This window comes from Passer domesticus, chromosome 2, assembly GCF_036417665.1.
Source record: "Passer domesticus isolate bPasDom1 chromosome 2, bPasDom1.hap1, whole genome shotgun sequence".
Lineage (NCBI taxonomy): Eukaryota > Metazoa > Chordata > Aves > Passeriformes > Passeridae > Passer > Passer domesticus.
In genome coordinates, this window is record NC_087475.1 from 126,127,932 (window position 1) to 126,143,195 (window position 15,264).

The 15,264-nt window shown below is 45.8% G+C and overlaps 1 protein-coding gene and 1 long non-coding RNA gene across 4 annotated transcripts in view; one reads left to right on the forward strand and one right to left on the reverse strand.

Moving 5' to 3' along the window:
• Positions 1-15,264, reverse strand: part of GDPD5 (glycerophosphodiester phosphodiesterase domain containing 5) — a 97,025-nt gene that overhangs the window by 33,997 nt on the left and 47,764 nt on the right. The window lies entirely within an intron of this gene.
• LOC135295083 (uncharacterized) lies at positions 12,782-13,999 on the forward strand. The gene is made up of 2 exons (XR_010357148.1): positions 12,782-13,160; positions 13,808-13,999. It is a non-coding gene; the product is annotated as an uncharacterized LOC135295083 (long non-coding RNA).

Consider the following 15,264-nt stretch of genomic DNA (forward strand, 5'->3'; position numbering starts at 1 on the left):
GCCACCATCTGGTGCAAAGCTCTGCTTGAACTCCTCCTCCACCTCTTGCTTTTTACTTCTCATCCTCAACTTTCTGCTCTCCCCCTGTCTTGGCTTAGTACTTCAAATTTCATAAGGAATAGGACTTTTCCCAATTGCTACAGCCCTCTCCAAGGAGAGGGAGTGACTGGAAGGATAAATTTGGGAGCACAACTGATTTGAGACAGTCTGATCACTTCAGAAACACTGCCGAGGTTTTTTACTCCTTGGCAACCCTTATGGTCTTGCACAAGAGGCACTTGCCAACCATTAAAGAAATGGGAAGAAAGAGGAAGAAATTTGGTCTGGCAAACAATGGGTCTGAAGCAAGGAGCAAAGAGAAGAAAGCCCTGCTGCTGTGGCTGCTGAGGCTTCAACACTCAACCAGATGTTTCCTAAAGTCAGTCACTGCACATCTCAGGCACGTCTTGTTTGATTATTACAAAGACCGGGCTAATAGCTCTCTGCACACCTTGTTAGAAAAGGCCATGAATGAGATTCCTGAGCCGTGACACGCTCCATTTAGAATTCCATTTAGCAGGTCACAGAAAACGGCGGAGAACATATTCCTGAAATATGTGCTCCTGCTGGGGCTGAACTGCAGCTCAACAGATGCAACTAAAGGAGAGCCAAACCTCTAAAAATATCATTGCTACACTTTGTGAAACACCTCCAGCTCCCAGAAACACAACCACAAAGGGTAAGGCTGATTCCCTCCAGGCTCCAGGCTTGCAAAGCTGGGAGCAGTGGGACAGTTTTCCTTGCCTGAAAAGCAAGGAGAGGGATCAAGGGATGCAAACTGAGGGATAACCCAGCCTGCCTGCCCCTCCCTTCCCACAGACTCTGCCAGAGCACCAGTTTCTCTCTAGGTGCCCATCACCCAACAAAGGCAGCATTTCACTGCATCCCCAGCATCCATCACAAAAAGCAAGCCTGGATGGCACCGAGATGGGAATGAATTCCTGTGCTGTTCAGACACAGAGCACAGCTGGAGCCAGGGCTCTCTCTGGCTGTTGGAGGCCCCTGGGGACTTTCAGCAGCAATAATCACGTCCTGGACCAGCTCTGCTTCCAGCAATTACGTCCTCACTCTTTCATTCAAGGCAGAGGTAAACAAAAATCCCTGAGGGAGCCTCTGATTCATGAGGAAACAGAAGAGAGCAAGAGGGGATCCCCAAGCTAACCCCCACAGCATGATTTACTCTACTTCCACAGCTCCTGATAACAAGGTTTTAACCTACTGGATTTTGCCCAGCGAACATAACCAGTGCTTCTGGACAAAGTCATGGAATAATCCAAGTATTCCAAACCCATTCCTGATGCTAACAAAGCACCATAAGCTCCTTTTTTACCCAACACTTTCATACTTGGAGGCCAAGGGGAGACAGATAATTTTTCCAGACTAAATAGGTCCAGATTTTTTTGCAGTCTTTACTGATGAGCCTCATCTAGGGAAGGAAAAAAAATACAACCCGTGGTTCTTGCAGAGACCAAGTGGCTCAGGTCCAAGGCTTGCCTGAAGTGGGGCACCTTGCTGGGCACAGCACCCCTGCTGAGCTCTCATCAGCATCAAGCAGCAGGAGGATTTCACCCTCAGAGCCTCCTGAGGGTGTCATTCCTGCTAACTCATCCCAGGCTCCTGACAGTCCTTGGCAAAGGCACATGATGTTGTCGACTTGCATTCAGCTGATGGTTCACTTTAATTAAAGCACCAGCATCCTGGGGCAAGGGGGTTAGGATTAAAAACAGCTTTAATAAAAGCAGGCTCAATAAAAAAAAAGGACTTGATAATCTACCTAAGAAACAGCCAATGAAAGCTGTTAAATGTAATGGCCTCAGTATTACATTTTACTCAAGTAATCTCAGAAAAAAAATTATCATCAGCAGGAGGAACATTTTGTGCACATCCTGGGGATTTGGGAAGGTGTTTCCTTAATGGTCAGCTTCTGGCTCCAGGTGGAAATGGGACATTTGGGCCCTATACCAAGCCTGGAAAAGATTGCAGTCTCTAAAAAGCCCAGCAAAGCTGTGACCCAACCACCCTGCACCTCAATGGATCACTCAGTGCCAGGGGAAACAGCTCCACTTTTGCCTTTACTGATCCTATTTCTGTCCTGGCCCCAAGCTGCTTCTGCCATTTGTCCAGCTCAGGCTCAGATGTGCCCCCAGCTCTCTCCTCTTGGGTGTTTATGAGTTTAATAAGCATAGTTTTACAGGAAGAACAGTGGATGAGAAAAATTCTGGATATTTATCCCTATTTAAAGAGAACTACTGCATTTCAGAATTGTTTGCAGGAATTCTGTTGTAAAATGTTCTATAAAATATCTTAAATAGTTTGACATAGATGTCAGATACAAGGGCAAATGATTGGACTGGTAGAAGAAACAGAAAGCAAGTTTATTCCTTGGACAATTTTTCCCTCGCCTCTTACCCTTGGCAGCAAATGTCTGCAAGACAAGTACTAAAAATACTTGTCATGATGCTTGGCACAAAAGGAACAAAAATGAACCAAGGATTTCTGTGCTGGTTAAAAGGGCAAAAGCATCACCAGCCAGTGCTGGAAGACAAAATCCTGACAGGAGAAGAGGCAGTGGGTGCCATTCTTGGTACCAATATCCACCTTTTCTGGATTAAACCCCAGATCAGACCCAGTTTGAGTCTAGGAGAACCTTGCTTGGTATGACCTACAAACAGCAGCCTGTGGAACCTCCACAGCAGCACGTGCAGGAGGACAGAGCTAAACCAGGAGCATCAACACCAAAAGGCAAACCAGAACATCTCCCCACTGGAAACCCACACAGCTTCTTCCTTCTCTCTCCATCAGTGGCACAAGTGACAGGCAATGACACATTAAAAAAGCATTTGCAAGGGTTGATCATCTAGAAATTCTGCCTGAAGGGTCAGCTGCTCTCCAGCTGAGGACAGCAGCAAGGAAAATGCTAAAGCAGTAGGTGTCTAAATGCTTGTGTTATTCAGAAACCACTGGAAGGCACAAAAGCGAGGACTAAAATAAGCAAAATTTATAGGCCAATAAAAGCTGCAGCCAAGAAGTGAAAAGTCTGACTTACACAAGGTCCCCTTCTCACTTCCCAGCAGCTCTGACACATCACACTCACATCACTGCTGTTGCAAGAGGGCATTTTCTGTGATGTTTATAAACTCTGGCATGGCAAAGTTGAATTATGTAACAACAACCCTGCCATGCGTGTCTGGACAGGAGCCAGGGCTTCCCCTGCAGCTATTTCCCCTCAGTACCCATCACCAGGGCTGAAAGGCAAGCAGCCAACTTGCAGACAAGAGAAACAAGTTGTTACCGTCCTGTTTGAAGCAGGAGCAAGAGCCTCAGTGCTGAAAACCTGAAACGCCTCAGTGCCTGAGTTGGAAAAGGCCCTGGAACTGCTCCATCCCCCCCTGCTCTTTCCAGGGCAACCCCTGAATGGTGCCAAGCCCAAAAAAGGGGCCCTTTTCTATTAAATCTGGTTTATTTCTCTTCATTTAAACTTGGAGCACCTGCAGCAAAAGCACAAAGGAGGCTTTGAGCAAGAGGCAAGGCCAGGGAGATGAGGAGTTCCCAAGGGAGGAATTCCTGAGTCACCTTTCCGGAACCAGAGCAAATTTAACACTTCATAGAACACCACAGGATGGTTTGGGATGGAATGGACCATGGCAGGGACACCTTCCACTGTCCCAGGCTGCTCCAAGCCATGTCCAGCCTGGCCTTGGACACTTCCAGGGATGGAGCAGCCACAGCTGCTCTGGGCACCCTGTGCCAGGGCCTGCCCACCCTCACAGGGAACAATTCCTTCCCAATATCCCAGATTGACAGAGAGGGGATGGATGAGTCCATTCCCTGTGTCCTGTCCCTCCATCCCCTGTCCCCAGTCCCTCTCCAGCTCTCCTGGAGCCCCTTCAGGCCCTGCAAGGGCTTCCTCCTGCCCACGCTGAGGGATCAGCCCAGGAATCTCCAGGGATGTCCAGTGAGTGCCCCCGGAAGCAAAGCAGCACCACGGGTGGCTGCTCTTTGGAGAGAAAACTCACTTCATTTCCTCACCACAAAATCGTTTGCAGTTCCAGAAAAGGCATTTTAATGTGGCTCATCTTCTCAGCTCTGTGGAAATGGGAATAATTATTGCTCTGCTCAAGAGCTGTGCGTTGATTAAAGCGATGGAAGGTGGCACAGAAATAACAAATCCAAACTGCTGCTCCTCCACTGTGGCAGTTGTATTTTCTGGAAAAATCCCTTTGCCAGGATTTCTCTCCTGGGAAGCTGAGAAGCCTCAGAGAAAAAGGAAAACAATATTATCTCATTTGCTTCTCCTGTGTTCTGCTGCTTTGGAATGTGGTTGGAGATTGTTTCATTGGTTTCATGTGAATTGTTTTGACTTAATGACCAATCAGTGCCAAGCTGTGTCGAGGCTCTGGAAAGAGTCAGGAGTTTTTCATGAGTATCCTTTTAGCCTTCTGTCTGTATCCTTTCTGTATTCTTTAGTATAGTTCAGTATTCTTTAATATAATATAGTACCATAAAATAATAAATTACCCTTACGAGAACATAGAATCAGATTCATAATTCCTTCCTTCATCTGGAAACTCCACAAATACAATACTGCACCTTGCTGCACTCCACAGTTTGTCCAAGCAGCAGCACAGCCAGCCTGACTTTCCACTCCCCTTTCAGAGGACAACCTGGAGAGGGCATTTTCTGGAAGTTCAAAACAGCTGGCGCTGGAAATAACCCAAAGCTCAAGGTTTTCCCTACTCCATCACTCACTGATTGCAAAACATGCCAGGGAAAAAGTGCTAATCCTCCAGCTCTCCCACGTGACTGTGGACAATTTGGATGAGCAAACTGCTTTTCACACTTTCATCTCTTTGCACAACCCAACGTGGATTCAGCAAGTTGAGATAAAACCCCTGTGGTGGCCAGGAGAGGAATGGACAGACAGATTGCAGCTTGGGGAAGAATGTAGGAAAAGAATTCCCAAAGCACCACTGGTTTGCAGCCTGGGCTTTTACAGACAATAGAAAATGTGGCTTTTGGCTTCACATTTGGGATAGATGTTAATAAAAAATATTTCCAAGCATAGAAATAGATCATGACCAGAGTGCCAACAGCACCAACCCAAAAGGGATGGGTTTTATCCCAACCACACAACCTCTCTCCTGCTTATGGAACAGAATATGGCCCAAAATAAGGCACAACCTGTGTGGTACCAAGGTATAACACCTGCATTCCATGATCCTTCTCCACCCTTCTCATGGAGCAAAGCAACTCTTCAATTTGCTGCTTGGAAGAGGAGCTTGGCAGACATAAAATGCTCTAAAGGCTGCTGACCGTGCTCAAAACCAATTTTTTCCTCTTCCTACTCTATTCAGATAATGACAAACATCTTGGACCTGAAGAAAGGTAAGATAAATGCATAGTAAAGAAAAAAAAATTGAATTTTCTGAAGTAATTTAATTTTTACGCCCCCTGCAAAGAAAGCTTTTCAGCCCATTTCTCTTATTCTTCCTGCAAGGGCAAAAACTGCTCGTGCAGCAAAACCCATGGCAGGAAAGTCATCTGCAGAGTCACTGCAAAGTCATCTGTCACCTCTGTGAGCTTTGTCATCACAATCCCTAAGCAGGGGTTTGTGCCACTGAGAAAGAGAGTTCTGGGGAGGAATGGCCTTGAACTTGTTCTGCCTTTTGCTGGGCTGGGTTTTTTCCGTGCATCTCAGAGCATCAAAACTGTTTCAGTGAGAAGCAGCTGGTGAGAAAAATACCCAGTTTTTCAATCAACAGCTGAAGCAGTCCTGGCTCTTAATTATGACTAATTATATCAAGGCACATTTGGTATAAGACACCTGCTTATTTTTCAAAATGAAAATACAACCAGCATTGCCTACACAGGAAAAGTAAAGACACATTTACAAACCTACTTGAGGGTGTCAACTGTCTGCCTGCAGGACACCCACCCCAAAAAATCCAATCCTTTGCCACAGGAAATATCTGAATTATCCACAGCTCCTGTTTCAGAGGCACTGATGGAATTTCTAAACATAGCACGTGCTAAGCCATATTTCCGATTTTTTTATAGCCTCTTCAGCAGCCTGCTTATTACTGCTCCAGATCTGCTGAGAGAATATCAGGAGTATTTCACAGAGATGCAGGAGGACTCTCTGTTCCTTCCTCTCCAAAGGCAGCCCAGGAAGCTCAGAGATAGGAGGTGCATCTGCTGTTGCAGCCCACGGGCTCCAGAGGAACCTCACCTTGGGTTTCCTCCAGCACCAAACAGGCTGCAGCTTTCAGAAGAGCCAGGAGAAAAGGAAAAGCAACAGCTCTGAAGCCAAGCAGGAGCGTTCTCCCTGAAGGATATGGGCTTTTACATGTTCTTGCTGCATTTAACACTCAGACAGGGCTGATTTGTCCCTTGCCTGTCTCATCACAGGGGGTATTTCCCAAAGCACCTCCCAGCTGTGGCCAGGAGCTCTGGGAGCAACACAAAGGATGGAGAGGACAAAAACAGGGAGGCCTGACATTACTTTTTTTTTTCACCACACAAATATTTGATGAGCAAAGCTTTCCTACCAACTGTTCATCCATCAAAGAAAAATATCAGAACTAATTTTCTCCAGTCTAGGCCCACCCCTCCAAAACATCCTCCCTAAAGCAATTACTGCACTATGCCAGAGTGAAAAAAAAGCTAAAAAAATAATAAAAGTAGTGTCAATAAATCTCCTGGCAGCAGCCTGGAAGCAGGCTGTGGCCACAAGCCAACCTGATTTACAGCTGAGCTTGCAGGAGGCAAGAGACAAGAAAAAGGTGGAATATGCTCCCCCCAGCCTCAGAGTAGGAAGCCACAGGGAGAAGATGGATGTTGGCATTCCCAGCAGGAGAATGGTTGCCAGAAGCAGGCAGAAAACCATCCAGTTTGGCCAAGAGAAAAAATCTGGACCATTTACAGGAGCAGATTGAGCTCACTTATATGATCAATTAAAAAATTAAAAATAATTTAAAAAATTACATTTTGGAGTGTGTCCAGAGAAGGGAACAAAGCTGGGAAGGGGCTGGAGCCCCAGGAGCTGCTGAGGGAGCTGAGAAAGGGGCTCAGCCTGGAGAAAAGGAGGCTCAGGGGGGACCTTTAGGCTCTCTGGGGGTTTTGCCTGGAGAATCTTGTCCAGAAGTTTGGGTTCTGCCCATTAACAGCTTGATGTTTGCTCCTCACACACCCCCCTGTTTCAGAAGGTCTCCAGCAAAAAACATGGACTTCAGAGGAACTGGAAGATTGATTTCTGTGGCCAAGTCTTTTTCTTCTCTCTGTGCTCCATGCTGAGTGCAAAACTGAGTTATTAACATGCAGTGCTCCCAGCTCCCAGAGCTGATGCATGTGGGAAACCACCAGACAGACGTGACAGCTGCCTGAGGTCGTGCAGAAATATAAAATAAATCTGACAGAATCCAACAGTAGCTCGGAGAAGGCTGAACTCTGTTTCCTGCTGGCAGGTATTTAAAAAAAGCAAATAAACCTTATCAAAAGTACCTTGTCAAAAGGATGGCCTGTGGCACACACACAAAAAAAGCTTCTAAAAACAACAAAACAGACCAAAAAAACCCCCCAAAACGAAGCAAACTAACCACACAGAAACCTAAAAACCCCACAAACCAAAACCCAACAAGCACCAGTCATGGACTCAGAATCAGCAGGGCTTACAAACAGAATCACAGAATTGTTTGGGTTGGAAAACCCAGCTCCAAAGCCCTGCCACGGGGCAGAGGTGCTGGAAAAGAACTCAGATCACCACTGGACAGCACAATTCCCCATCAGGAGCAAGCAGACAAGGCTGCAGCCATGGATTCAGGACACACCCTGAACAAACCAGGTGCTGCCACATGGGATAAGCCAGCCCGTAAAAGCAATTGCACCTTAGATGCTATTAAGCTTAATAAACTGCTCCTAAATTATTAGGTCTGGCCTGATGTAATATCCCTGGCCTGCTTTGAGCAACAATCTATACGTTTATTGGGTTATAAATTAGAGTCAACAACTTGAGCAGGGTACAAATTAAAGCTCTGCTCTGGAAGCAGAATTACCATAATGCCATAAATAGTGACACACTGCACCTCCCTTTTTTATTCCTCATTACACTGAGGCTGTGCTTTAACTTTTAAGATTTAAGATTCAATTTTTTAAGAATCCTGCAGCTTGGGCATCTTCCCTCCAACAGCATCTTTTTCAAATAAATTATCTTTCTCTGCTGGCTGAGAACACCAGGAGCAGCATCCCAGGTCAGGGCTTATTTAGTCTCCACCTTTTCCATGCCCTACCAGGAATTCAGCTTCTCCAACCCCCACCACCTCAGGTACCTGCTCCTTCAGCCTAGCTTTGCACTCCTCAATGTTTTTTTTTTTGGTGTAACATATTCAAAGAAAACTCCTCAACCTTTCCCAAACCAGAGATGAAACATCCCCAGATGCTCCCAAGGGAAAGTCACAGGAAGGGCACAGGAATCAGCAGATCTGTATCAAGGCTCAGGGAGCAGCCCAAAAGTGATAGGAGAATCTTGGAAACAACTGGATTGAACATCCCTGGACACAGAGTGAGGCCAGGGAAACACTGGGATATTCCATAAAAGTCACTCCCAGAAAGCTTTTCCAGAGGAATCGTTGCAATCAACAACTTCACACAACATCTAAGCATCCCTATTTTATTTTTTCCCCTATCCTGCAGTTCAGAAACAGGGAAAAGCTGGAATTTTCAGGGGTTCACAGCCATCTCTCTGCCTGTAAAAGGCACAACACTCTTTGTGAGCCCAGAAAACAGTTACAAATATTTCATGCTGCTCAGGTTGATGCCACTACAGGATCCTGCACTTGTTACAGACAAAAGCAATTCCATCAGGATAATCCATCCCATTTTCCCCACCATTGTTCCTACAGGAAAAGCAGCATTTCCAAGAGGAGACTGATCTGGACAAGTTGGTTTTCCATATTCACAAAGCCTCTGAAGAGATAAACAGTGACCCTGAGTTTGTCTTTCACGCTCAGAGGCCACAAAACCAAAGCCTCTGTTCACAGACAGCAAATCAATCCTGACACCCTCTCCAGACCTCTGAGAAAATTAAAATCATTTTTAAACCCCAGCAAACTCTGACATCTGGAATTTGACTGCAACAGGACCCCGAGGAGGATAAATAGCTGCAATTTTGCAGGCAGCAGTGACAGCACACAGCTACAGAGGGGCTCCTTTCCTACCACTGGAAATAATTAAATTCATATTTAAATCACCCTCCTCCCACCAAATTATATGAAAGCAAATCCACTGCAGAAAGTCCTAGCAAATAAAAAGCAGCAGCCAAACACACAAGGAGCGCATGATTTACTTCACAAGCTTTCCTCACCAGTGTCAGTGTCCCTACATAGTAAACATGGCTTAATAATAGAGCTGAAGTCCTCCTTGAGCAAAATTTTGGGAAGCCAAGGAAAACAAACCCTAATTCTATTTCAAGCCAGCGCTGTGATGACAGACAAAAGGGTTTAAACAAAGCTCAAGATGTCCATACATGAATTATTAAACTCAAAGCCTCTTTTCCACCAGTGCAAAAAGAATTTCTTGTGTCCCAGCCCCACAAGCGAGGCAAGAGTCCAAAAATTGGGCAGTGCATGAATTGAATGATTTTTCAAAGTATGTCCACATATTTGTTTTTTCTCTCCTTACTAACTCCTTCCTGCTGATCTTTTGAGGTGTTTGTAGAAGGTGGAGCCTGCCAAGATCAAGACCTCCATTACAAAGGCACCATAATTCAGAAAATATCAAATTTCCACCAGGAAATGACTTTCCACAGGTAACTGGTGGCATTTAATGCATCTCCTGATTCTGAAGGCATCCTCAAGCTTTAACTTGCTCCAACAAGGAAGACAAGACACATCCAGAGGAAACAATGATATCTGAAATTTTAATTTTCTGTTCTGCACCAGGAGTTCCCACCCAGCTTTAACACCCAGCAGCCTCTGAGGAAGTCAGTCCTGAAAAAGCAAAATAAGAAAAAAAACCCAACCAAACAAAACCAAACCAAACCAAAATAATAGCAGAAGGAACACACTCTGCCTGATTCTGAGAACCACCATGAAATTCACCCAGATCTTTTCTTTATCAATCTCAAAAATGAAATAAATAAATAAAATCTCTTTCTTAGGCTGGTGCTGTCTTTAAATCAGCATCATCAGGAACAAGGGGACAAGAACTCCTTGTCCTCAGGCAGCTCTGGTGCACATGAAATATCTGAGTTAAAGCCTTTGAGCAGCTCTGAGGAAAGGGATTTGGGCTGTTTCTCTCCTTTCCAGCAAACAGAAGAAAGGAGATCACAGAAAGAGGAAGAAAACCAGAACAGGTTAAAAAGGGAGGGAAAGAGGCGCCAATTAAATGAAAGCCACAAAGCGACATGAATCATTTCACTGCCAAGAAATGGGGGTGAAAAGGAAGAAAAAAGTTCACTCAGGGCAAAATTAGCTGTTGAACAAGCCCGTGCTGGTGGAAGCCATGCAGAAGTGGAGAAACTGGAGAGTTTCCTTTCCTGCTGTTGCTTTTTCTGCCCTCAGACACCCCGGAGGCTCCAAAGGCTCTGTCCCCTCACCCGTGGCCATCCCCACGGAGCATTTCAGCACCAGGGCTGGCACAATTTCCTCCTGGACCACATCCACCTCCTTCCCCAGCTTCACTGCAGCCTTCTAAGGAAGGCAAGCCCAGCAGCAGCTTTAAAAATCCTTCTTGCCACCTCTGGAAAAGCCTTCAATCAGTGGTAAAATTGTAATGGAGGCTTTAGAGCCATTTCAGCTTTTTACCTCTCTAATAGCTTTAAACATTGGTTGCAAGTGTTGAAAATCTCAAATTTAATTTGTTTTCAAGCCACAGAGGCACTGGACTAATAAGAAGCTGAGTGCTGGCTTCTCATAAAGCTGTTTTAGTGCTCATAACCACTTAATGTGCCAGCAGCAGCAGATGCTTCCCAGATTCTCCCTGGGGTGCAATATCCAGCTTGGTGCTGGGATCCATTTACAGAGCACAGGTAAGAGCAGCATCTTCAGGGTAAAATGACTATTCCCATTTTGAGACAAGTCAGAAGAGAGGAGAAGACAAGCCTTCATTTCCAAAGCTGTCCTGTAGTGCTTGGCAAGCCCTCAATAATTAGAAGGGGTGCAAGGCTTGAGAATAAAACAGATCCAAGAGCATCTGAAGCACAGCAGAGAAATGAGCCCAAAAAGGGCTCAGAAAAGCAACCAGAAATTCCCTCCAGCCTCCAAAGTGACAGTGGTTTGTAAAATTTTTTTTGCACTGTGTTGGGTAATTTTGCATTTTTACTGCTTTATAGCACTCCTTTAAAAAATTACTATGTTTTTTGTAGTTAAAACATGGCCTTCAATGGGCTCTACTTGTAAAGCAGCAAGGCTTTTTAAAAACTGTTTTTGTTTGAGCCTCAATGGCTCTTTCAAGTTTATCTTTTGCTAAACTCAGGGTTTTGGGAAGTTGGGATTTTGTAAAATCTTGCAATTTTGTGGGTTGTTCCCTTAGTGCCCTAGCTTGTATGGCTGCAATGTTCTGTGGAGTGCTTGGTTTGTTGCAAATAATGAGTATTTGTGGCACTGTTGGTGGCTGTTTGGTACAGTCAGAATGACCCTTTCACACTCATTATTTGCATTTTGCTGCTGCAAAGGCAGTGCCAGGCTGCTCCATCCATCAGGTCTGGGAGTGACAGGAGCATCTCCAGGCAGCACCTGGCTCCAGGTGAGCCCATCCACCACTTCTGGCAGCCCCAGAGGCAAAGGCACTCCCTTGGGATGCCACTGCGGGCAGCTCCCATGGAGTGACAGCCTGGAGAACAAGTGGCAGTTCCTAAGGAAAACAATTTGGGAGCACAGGCAGTGTATTAAATCTCGAATCACACCCAGACACAGAGGGCAAAAAAACCCCAAATTTGAACCCTGTTGCAAAATATAATTGTTGAGCAGCAGTTGTAGCTGATTTAATACATTAAAACATCCTGACAGCTCTGTGTGGCCTGGGTCACTTCTCCACCACTTTTCCCCAGCTGCTTTGAAGGAACAAGTCCAGCCCAGGAAAGCTTTGTTCCCAAGAGCAGAAAAAATGTTTTCCTGAATTTGACAGGCTTTTCTAGAAAAAGGAGTGAGAATCATGGAATCATACAATAGCCTGAGGATGTAGGGAACCTTTTAAAGCTTATCCAGTCCAACCTGCCCAGCAATGAGCAGGGACACCTTCCATTATCCCAGGGTGCTCCAAGCCCTGTCCAACCTGGTCTTGAGCATTCCAGGGATCCAGGGGCAGCCACAGCTTCTCTGGGAACCCTGGAAGCTGCAAGTGTCAAAAGCCACTTCATTGACATGAAAAAGAAACATTAAATTGACACCTTTAAAGCCAAAGGTTGGTGAGGTAAGGGCCAGGCCAAGCCTGTGTTTAATTCATCTCATAATATTCATCATTCAGGGCTTTTAATACAATTTAAAAAAAGCCCAGAGGAATACTAAATATTACAAAAACCAGCATATAATGGCAAATCCCAGACCCATCCAGAAAACTGAATAAGGAACTTGGGTTGAAAGGAACCACCAAATGCAAACATTTGGGTTTCCATCACCCAAGAAGTGGTGAGAGTTCAGCTGTTGAATTAAGAGCATCATCCTACACCCAAACCAGCACTTGGGGGGTGGAAATCCCAACAGATGCATTGCATCAGCTCTGCCCACATTCCAGAAGTGGGGAGAGGAAAGGCAAAGCTCCTCTGACTGCTGTGCTGCCTGAATTATGATGCTATCAAGAGGCATCCAGGCTGCCATGTCACACTGCTGAATTCCAACCCCCTTTTCCCAGCACACATTCATCTCCAAAGATGGAGTGCTGGCACAGAATCCCAAGGGAAAAACCCCTCATTAGCTCCTCTGACCCCACTGAACCAGCTCTGTTTTAGCTGGAAATGAGACTGAGAGCCCTGGCTGCACAAACCCCACTCAGGAAGGGGCTTCTGCAAGGATGTACAACAGAGCCAGGGCCAGAACAAAGCTCCCAGATCCTTCTCCTGCCAGCTCCCCCCAGTGCAGCTCATTTTGGGCAGCTCTGGCAGCAGGTCTGAGATGGAACCAGGAAAGGAGGTGAGGGGGGAAATGAGAGCAAGGGGAAAATATATTAAAGAGACCCCCCAAACACCTGGAGGTTAGCATTCCATAGAACCACAGAATGGACTGGGATGGAAGAGACCTTGCTGGTGTCACCACTGAGGAATTCTGAATCCCTGGGAGCATCCTGGTACCTGAGGCCTCCTGACAGCACCAACCACTGTGTGCTGCTTTGGAGGTGACTTGTGTGGCACTGGGGCTGATGCCACCAGGAATCATAGCTAATTTGGGGGTTTGCAGGGTGCGCTCTGCAGCTTGAGCTGCTTTGCCTTCAAAGCCAGCTCTAGATGATTTTCCAAGTGGCTCCTGAGCAGGGCCGACCTTTTTATAGGTGATTGATTGGCTTCTATAGCAGTTACTTATAGAATTTATAACCCTAATTTCTAATCTGGGCACCCCACCCTCACAGCCAAGAATTCCTCCCCAGAATCCCATCTATTTCCTCTGGCAGTGGGAGCCATTCCTGTGTCCTGTCCCTCCAATCCCTTGTCCCCAGTCCCTCTCCAGCTCTCTTGAAACCCCTTCAGATATTGCTTTGTAATTAAGAACTCTTGCAAATCTGAAACTTGTGAAAGTAAATACCACACTCACACTAATCTATTAATTAATTATTCCCACTGAAGACAATTAAAGCCCTGAAGCACAACAAGAGGCTCACTCCAGCTGCACTGAGTAACTGAGAGACAACTCTGAGCAGAATTTGTCTTCAATCCCAAAGAAATTAATTTCCCAGCTATTCCTTTGTTCAGCCCTGTGGGCTCATCCAAGTGAAACTGGTACAAAGATGCCAAAATAAAAGCAGAGGTTGCTTTAAATTTTTTGGCTCCTATTTCAGCCCAGGCTGAGCAGGATTCCTTTCACTTGATTTTCCCAGTTTCCTTTATACAACACACCAAGCCACCTCCCAAATATATTTGGTTTAATATATTTGCAGAGGGTAGACAGGCCCCATCCCTAAATCCTCCCATCACAAGACCAGTAATAAAGTTTGAAGTAGTGGCAACCCCAGTTTTCAACAGCTGCAGTAGGGTGAAAATTAACTGTAACTTCAGAACCACTTTTCTTTCAAAGGAACTCCTACATTCCATAATCATAAGCTGTCCAACTCAAAGAAAGCAGGAAAAGCCATTTTTTACTTATCACAAAATAAAAAACAATCAACAAACAACATATCTTTATGCAATACCAGCAGAAATTCAGCAAAAATACAGCCAAAAGGTAATGATCCTCAATTAGCTTCCACTCCCAAGCAGGTAAGCTCTGCCTGAGTCCTACAAAAGACTCAGAGCAGCTGAACAACATCCTAAATGAAAAAATATGTGAAAGTACAATACATGGAAGGAGGTTCCTGGGACCACCTCCAATTCTCCATTTCTCTGAGGGAGTGTGCTCAGGAATAGCTGTAATTCCTTTTTATCTCTCTAAGAAGTCCATGTGTCCACACAAAGCAATCTCACTAGACAACATCCTTTCTTCCAATTAAGATACTTGTCAAGTTTTGTCTATTAAACTGGAAAGGTTTCTCCAAGCCAGTTGATGGACATCAGTTAATTAAAATCAAGAAGAACAGACATATATTGGATCAGACTGGATCCAACCACTGCACTGCTTTATTTCCTTGCCCTTCATCCTCCCTTCCTCTTCCCCAAGCAGTGTCTTATGTTTTTCCAGAGTCCTCTTTCACAGAATCCCCACTGAGCTGGGTTGGAAGGGATCTTAAATCCCATCCAGCGCCACCCCTGCCATGGCAGGGACACCTCCCACTGTCCCAGGCTGCTCCAAGCCCTGTCCAGCCTGGCCTGGGGCACTGCCAGAGATCCAGGGGCAGCCACAGCTGCTCTGGGCACCTGTGCCAGGGCCTTACACTCTCCCAGGGAACAATTCCTTCCCAAAATCCCATCTGTGTTCGAGCCCAGATGGGCACAGGGCAGGAGGGAGCAGGAAGGAGCCCAGGGCACAGCAGGCTGATCCCTGCTCCTGCCACAGCCCACCCCTGACCCAGCACAGACAGGATGTGGGGCAGGATGTGGGGCACGATGACCCCGAGGCTGACCCAGCTGGCAAATCCTGAGTGCTCACA